At 32.9% G+C, this 8,653-nt stretch overlaps 1 long non-coding RNA gene across 1 annotated transcript; it reads right to left on the bottom strand.

Annotated features, from left to right (window-relative positions):
* Window positions 1-485: 485 nt before the first annotated feature.
* On the bottom strand, window positions 486-6,412 carry LOC133193392 (uncharacterized). The gene is made up of 4 exons (XR_009721927.1): window positions 6,372-6,412; window positions 2,759-2,829; window positions 1,104-1,268; window positions 486-649 (listed from the first exon to the last, which is right to left on the bottom strand). It is a non-coding gene; the product is annotated as an uncharacterized LOC133193392 (long non-coding RNA).
* Window positions 6,413-8,653: the final 2,241 nt, after the last annotated feature.

Genomic DNA, 8,653 nt, shown 5'->3' with positions numbered 1-8,653 from the left:
GAATCCTCAGATTTCCCATGAACGGAAACTAGAGGAAACCTCGTGATTCCTCAAGTTTCCATGACTCAGGAAACTATATGGAATTGGAGCGTAGCGGTTTCCGTGTGATGGAAACTTGGTGGAATTATCTGGTGTCTCATAAAAGGAAATTACAGGGAAACTTCAAGATTCCCTTATTTTTCTGAGACGGGAAGCAATGTGTAATTGTGGTGTAATAGTTTCCATACCATGGAAACTACAGGGTAGGTTGAGCATTTCAATTTCGAAAAATGATTGACAAGCAACTGGAAGCTCAAGGATCCCTGTATTTTCCATGGTAATCTTTCTTGTCTAGAATGTGAAAAGAGAACAGCAGGTTTAAATCAAAATATATATTATTAATTTCCTTGGTAAACTGTGTTTTCTTTTCAAAATCTATCAAGAAAATGTATAAAAAGGAAAAAGCATTATCAAATCATATGTTTAATTATTCATTTGATGTGCAAAAACATTATTTGAAAATGATATCAAAATAAATAAAATCATATATCTTGGTACACAATGAAGTAGTCTTTCACATCTAAGTCCATTCATAAAAACTTCTTTAAACACTCTATACTTCTTTCAACATCAGCTTCCGTTGTATTTTCTTCACATCATCTGCGTCGATCTGCAATATATTTTCATATAAAATTATTATTTGATGTAAGAATTGTATGCTTGAATATTATTTAGAAATCTTACAAGATCACTCAATGTCCTTTAATGTACCAATATCAGTGATTATAATTAGTTTCAGTCTTTAAATTTAATGACATGAAATCCGAATAATGAACATTACATAGTAAGGTTTTAAGCCAGATTAATATTAAAGCAGGTAAGATTGAGAATATGACCATCTCGTACATGTAGAACACTGCTTTTAGTTGAGTGAATTGGAGAGAAATGTGCTCTGGACAAGGATATTACGAATCTTTTTTTTTTCTTATTGACATTTGACCTAGAAATTTTGTTAAAGATCACTAAAAATCCCATGGCACACAAGCAAGATCATACCAAGGGAGAAAAATTATGCTCTGGACAAGGACTTTAAATAAAGATATATAGTGTGTTTTGATACTGACCTTTGACCTTGATAATTGGTCCAAGGTCACTTTTTACCCTCCATCCACAGGCACTCTATGAGTTAAATTTGAGTGAGATTGGGCTAAGAGGAGAAAAAATATACTCAGGACAAGTGATATCAGATGGACAGACAGATCATCTCATGGCATCTGCAGAACAGGACCCTAAAAAAACAATGCACATACATGTTAAGCTATATCCATACAAGTCAATATGAATTCATCATATGTTGCATTGCATACACATGTTTTAATAATGTTTAATACCTTATGAATAATTTCATATTGCATGTACACTCAGTTTACATACAAATAATCTAAATATCATCAAAAACGACAAACATATCAGCCATTCAAGATTTAGTTAATCAACATTCAGTACAAGTTCTATATGCTATATCATATGTACAGACACTTACTAGTATTATTTACCTGCATTCTAAATCTTGTTTTATGTCATTGAAAATTAAGGTGATAGCCATTACCGATAACCAGTTTTTACTCCCAATTTACATACACGAATGTTGTAATGTTTGTTCAAAACTTCTCATTTATAAATATTATCTTATAGACTAAGTATATTTAGTTAACATATACCTACAGTTAAAGCTTCAAAGTGTTTCATTGAATATTTTAGAAATTACAGTCATCAAAATACTGACCAGCCAGAAATCAGTAAATTTTTATTTTTCATTTTTGTCTTGTTTCATTTAACATATTTCAATGTTTGAAAGTTTTAGTAAGTTATAATATTTACTACTTTAGCATAGCCATACAGTTGAACTTTGGCATCTTGAATACCACAGATATGTCGAAGTAATTGGAAGTATTCTTTAAATATTTTACTCCTGATATCTCGAATCCTCAAATACATGTATCACAAAATAATTTTAATTGAACTTTGAATCTTGACAAAAGGACTCTTAAACAAATATTCATTATTCTTAAAATAAAGTCTACAGGTTACAAAATTATAAGTTGCTCAACAATGATCATATCAATAATATCTGAAAGAGTTGATCATTTCCCCTTGGGGTGAAGGGGGGGGGGGGAAGCTTCCTCTGTACAATTTAAAATATCCTTACTTTGTGTCAACCTTGGTTAAAATTAGTGGTTTTTGAGAAGAAGTTGAAAATGTGAAAAGCTCACTGATGGATCGACAGTTTGATGGACAAAAGACAAAACAAAAGGTATCAGAAAAGTTCACTCGAGTTTTTAGCTCAGGTGAACTAAAATCCTCACTGCATGGTGTATATTATGCTAGACATCATCCAGACAGAAAATTTTATAGAGAAGTGAAAAAGACTCCAAGCCATACAATTTCATAAGGCCAAACAAAAAAATATGTTTGTTTACTGTTACATGCTGAAATAAAATAGGGTTGGTAGGTAGATTAAGATGCATGTAAAAGTTAAACTGACGAATGAGTGACTTATGGATTTTTACAACGAAAAAAAAATTGTGTTGGCTATTAGATATTGGGTCGGGGGGTGGGGGGTGGGGTAACCATAAACAAACATTTTTTTTATTATGCCCAACCTGTTGTAGTTTGCAGCTGGTAGTTCAACATTCCAATTAAAATTGGAATCAAGTTCTTTTCTTTTAATGCAATTGTCATACATGCCTATTTATTATTGAATTTATTTACCACTTACCACATGATCACATCTTGATTCATCATACATCTTTAGTTACTGGTTCTCCTTTAATGTCAATTTTCTTCTCTCTGAAAGAATATATTATGTACAGTTACTACACTGTATTGCATTCTGATTTCACTTATAAGACCAACAATAAACAAGAGTCCATGGTGCCACTTTGCTCACCTGAGCACTTTGGGTAGGAAAAAGCATAAATCAGTTCTGTATTTAAAAGTTTAAATATAAAAGTGGTTCAGAGGGGGGGGGGGGGGGTGTTATGAATTCTATACTTTCGAAGGATGCTTTTGAATTAATATGATACATATAAGCATTGCTGTTCTTAAGAAGAAAATTTTTATTGATATATTCCTTTTCTTCCTTTTTACAGTAAAACTCGGTTATAACGAAGTCACTGGGACCTGTGAAATTACTAGGGCTGGGACGATATATCGAGATATCGATAATATCGATTCAATGTGAGGATGATACGCATATCGATACGTATGAAGAAATATCGACATATTTCCCAAAAAATTCTGACTAATATTTTTCTTTGTTAACTTAACATTTTGGGTTTAATATGTAAAATAAATATGCTTAATATAAATAGGAATATGAAATACATAATAATTAAGACCAAAATAATTAAGTTTTACAACAGATATACAACTTCTTTGAATAAATTATTCTTATTTGTGAAGAAATATCTTGTTCATTTCAATATGAAAAAAGAATTTATAACCAATTAAACATATCGTGATACATATCGTATCGTGGCTCAAATATCGGGATACGTATCGATATAGAAAAAGTTGGATCGTCCCAGCCCTAGAAATTACTTCGCTATATCCTTAATTTGTTATATCCAAATAGGGAATTAGTGAAATTTATTTAGCTGGGGATCCAAGAAAACTTCGCTATATCCGTGAATTCACAATATCCGTGTTCGTACTAAATGAGTTTTACTGTATAACTATGATTCCCTGTTATGGCCCCTTTATTCTCCTGGGGAGGGAGGGGGGAGTGTCATGATTTGAATAAATTGAATCTACATTACTTCAGGATGCTTTTATATTATTATGACTAATTTTGACTATATTGGTCTTGAGAAGAATTTTAAAGATCTTTCCTATGTATCAGAATTGTTAGTAAAATGTTGATTGCCGATTGTGGCCCCATCCTACCCATGGAGGTCATGATTTGAACATTCTTGCATCTACACTACCTGAAGATGCTTCCATATAAATATGACAAATCATGGCTTTGCTGTTCTTGAATAGAAGAAATTTCTAAGATTTTTCCTATGTACTTTGATCCTTCATTGTAGCCCCGTCCTACCCCGGGGGTCATGTTTGAACGAACTTGAATTTACACTAGCTGAGGATGTTTCAACATAAGTTTCATCTTTCCTGATACAGTGGTTCTAGTGAAGAAGATTTTCAAAGATTTTATCCTATGTATTCCTACGTAAAACTTGATCATCAATACGTTTTATTTCCATCAGTGAACTCTTCAAAATTAGAGGCGCGTTTGGCCGTCTGACTGGGACAGCATGGCGTTGTGGATAATACAAACCTGCCAATCTCAATCCAGTTTTAAATGTTAAATGTATTTGTCATTCCAATTAAAGAATAGAAGAACTAAAAGACATATGTGAGAGAGCGAGAACCCTAAATTTATCATCCATAATGATCCATTAATAAAAAATACGACATTTCTGAGGCATGTGTACCGGTATTGTATTTAGAGGTACCATACGATAAATAGATACTGTATCATACATACGATCAACAATAGACATAAATTGATATCGTTGTCATTCCTACTCTTGATGTATATAAAGTTCACAACAATAAAATATTTCATTTGCATTTTCTTAGGATTTGTTCATCGACATTCAACATATTGTTTACCATGTTTACATGTTTATGTTAGTTTGTCCCAGAAATCCCGCGAGATTTGTACATTTTCCGACTTTTTCACAAAAGAGTGGCACTGTGCACTAAGAAGTATAACTCTTCCATAGTGGAAATAGAACGTATTGTGGCCCCACCCTACACCCGGGGGTCATGATTTAAACAAATTTGAATCTACACTTCCTGAGGATGCTTCCAAATAAGTTTAATTTTTCCTGGCCCAGTGGTTCCAGAAAAGAAGATTTTAAAAGATGCCATTAATTTTTCATTTATTTGTAATTATCTCCCCTTAGAAGAAGATATGGTCCTTCATTTAAATAAAGTTGAATCCCCTTTACCCAAGGATACTTTGTAGCAAGTTTGATTGAAATTGGCCCTGTGGTTCTTGAGAAGAAGATTCAAATGTGAAAAGTTTAAGACAATGACAGCGACAGACAAATTTTGATCAGAAAAGCTCAATTGGCTCAGGTGAGCTATGACTGATTTGTTTGATGTACTCCAAAAGATCCATCAAAATCACCCCTACCCAATCATTTTTTTTAAGTATTTTAATTTTACTTCATTTTTTTTGGGGGGGGGGGGGGGTTCCAGGGAAATAAAGTTTGTTTCATTATAAAGTTGAGGTTTATAATTTCTCCAAGACACTTGTTTTAACGAGAGCAATAAATATTAAACCTGTCTAGCTGTCCAGTTTGTAATGAAACATCAATAAATTTCTAATTCTGTGTTTTTGTATGACAAAAAATCAATTTGTTAGATACTGCCAAAAAAAAATCTACCTACCTACTTACCTATTTTACAAAATTTGGGTCGAAGTACACAGGGTTGTCCCTAAGAATTGAAATAGAAGGGGACATTTAAAACGTAGAAGGGGAACTGGGGTTCCTCCCTTACTGGGGAGTTTAGGAGGAATATCAAAATAACCGGGGGATTATTTACATCATTATAGTTGGGGAAATTCCTCGACCCCCAGGTCTTAGAGACAACCCTGAGTACATCTGATCAAACAAAAGTATTTTTGATAATGGCAAAAACTTCAACAACTACCAGGGAGGAATAAAATAAACAAAAATTTATCGTTATCATACAACATATATCAAACAAAAATTTCAAACAAATAACGATTCACTTATTTTTACCATTAGACTTCTATGATGTTGCGACCACCATCAATAACTGATGATTGTTACTCAGATGATTCATTTGCATTACTTGAAATACTATCAAAAATGATCAATATTTGTACATCTTGTAGGCTTATTATTTAAAACATTTTCAGTAAATCTCTCAGCAGGTCACAAATGAGAAATTTTGTCTTTTGAACAGTAAACTATTTCAATTTACAATCTATCACTAGATTGTTAAACAGTTGTTATATTATTATAGACAGTACTTACAAACCAATACATTTTCCCTATACATATCATCATTATGCATATGAATAAGGGTTGTGTTATGACTTTGTAAGATGTATATGTACTCTAGTTACAGACAATCTATTTAAATTGTTCTAATGATTCTTCATAATTTCTAATATTATCTGCCAAATAAAGGCGGCTTACAATAGTCAGGACTCTCTCTTTTAACTGTTTAAATTTCCATCGATGATGATGTCCTTCGTGAATAATCTGATAAGTTGAGATTGCGGACACTTTTTGTTTAAATATTGATGACTTAATCGTAATTTAGTAGGAGAAATAATTCATTTTTACCTTGTCGTTACATCATAAAAAGTTCCAGAAGTCCAAAAGTACAAGTTGCATTCCGAGAGCACATGTATTCAAACCGGATATATGTTTGTCTGTATTAGCAAAGAAACCATATTCGGTACAAACATTATTATCCGATTTAACAACGAAAAAAAATTTCATACACTTTTCATTTATTTATAGAGAGAGAGAACTATTATAGTAAGCATTCATTTTCATTAAAAAAAAATCTACAAAGGCGAAACGTTAACATACAACATACAGCATGGAAAAAGACAAATGTGGTGCCATAGGGCCTAACTATACAAAGTCTACTATCTATACATCTATGATTGAACGTAAAACACTAAATATTGTATAATTCAAGTTTCTCTTTCCGTTTTTTCAATGTGTAAACTAACATATTTAAAACTTTGATATCAAACTTTTCAAAATGGCGTCAAAACGAATGTGGTCTTCGATGGGAAAGATTTGTTCTGCCCAATATTAATATTATTTACCGTAAAAAGTATATAAAAATATACGTACACTAATCCTTGGTTGTTGATCATTGCATTTTTCATAGTTTTAAAGACACTGGGTGGTGAAAACATCGTTAACTTTTCACATTTGCACCTTACACCCGAGTCCATCTCCGTCTTGCTCAACTCCAAAAATGGCGCCTCGTGAAAATTGACCAATGAAATTAAAGCCTCTGCAGAGCGATGCATTATGGGAAACGGAACCTGTTTACGTTAATTATGTTAGAGGGTAATAAAAGTTTTTACATATAATATAATTTCCCTATTACGGTGATTATGAGTTCATATCCTTAGTGAAGTTCTTCACTAATCATAGAAAGGGGGTGTTCCTCAATAAATTTGCTGATAATTAGTATACTATAGAAAACAAAGAGGTTTTCTGAGAGTGACCAGAGACATTTTATGTTTCTGGTGTGACCCCTCAAATTAAATGACTTGGGGGGGGGGGGTACTTAGTGCCCATCCAAACAGAAAATGTCCGGTTACCCCCCCCCCCCCACTTTTTCATTAAATTATTCATTATTCTGATTAATGTATAATGTCACAACGAAAGATGTTAAACCTTTACACATGTATACATGTTTCAGAATTTGAAGCGTCAGAAAATGAATATTAGTTGAGGACCGTAGAAAATTAGGGGGGGGGGGGCATAGTGGACATGCCATACGTCCCTAAACATATTTTTTACAGTATAGAAAACAAAGCTTTTTTCCTGTTGCGCCCCTCAAAATAAACGTTTGATGACTCTTTATCAGCTGTTTTTTATTTTGTGACAAGAATGTTGTCCTTTGAAGTCTGCCGTAAATTTCGATCTGCATTTGGCATGCAAATGAACTACATGACATGTATACAGAACAGTATATTTTATTTTTAGTGATGATGGAAAAGTTCGGTGTCAACAATTGCTAGTTAGTAGAAGGAATCAGGGTATGTTAGACTAGTATACACTAGTGAAAATCAAGACAAAATAATTTAATTACCAGCAAGGACGGTTCAAGAATAATAAAGATTTGATGATTTTTTTCTCTTGTTCGGCTTTAGATACTATTTTGAACCCCTCCTTTTTTGGTTTCGATTTTAGCCTGATATCAATAATAATCAGTGGACGAAATTGCTGGACTTTTTTCTATTTGCTATATTTTACTTCAAACATCTTTGCCTTTAGTTAAGATAATTCTCACCGTTATAATGTATCAGAATTTTTCACATTAAGTTTGAATATTGATTTATAAAAAAAGAGAGTAAACACAAGGTGGAAAAAAACGAATCAATATCAAAGCAAAGGTAGGGAAAACAGTATTTTAATTTGGAAAACACCTGCCCGTAGAATGCGGGGGGAGGAGGGGGGCAGGGGGTGAAAGTAAATGGTTATGCTCTTCTTATTTTTTTTTTTTTTTTTTTTTTTTTTTGTTGGCTTGTCAGATTTTTATGGAAGCCCCCCCCCCACTTTTGAAACTGTTGCTACTGACCTGAAACACATAATTAAAATAAGCTCAGAATTATTGTAGGTAACCTACAATCATGTCCATTGCGTTCAGAATTTTAGTCGTAACTGGTAACAATTTGTCAATATTTGATCATCTGATTTGTTGGAAAATAATGCCCGGTGTATACTCGTTGATGTGCAGGGCTGTATATATATACGTGGCTTTAGCCGTTCAGCCAGTACCGCCCTGTATCTTTCATATATAACTTTTTTCTGGTAATTTCTGGTAAGGTTTGCTAGTTAAGAACGTATTAACTTTCTGGTAAAGTTTGTGCCCC

Source organism: Saccostrea echinata, unplaced genomic scaffold (assembly GCF_033153115.1).
Source record: "Saccostrea echinata isolate AGI-Se365-2 ecotype Australia unplaced genomic scaffold, CSIRO_AGI_Sech_v1 ptg000027l, whole genome shotgun sequence".
NCBI lineage: Eukaryota > Metazoa > Mollusca > Bivalvia > Ostreida > Ostreidae > Saccostrea > Saccostrea echinata.
This window is presented reverse-complemented; position numbering and strand designations above follow the sequence as displayed.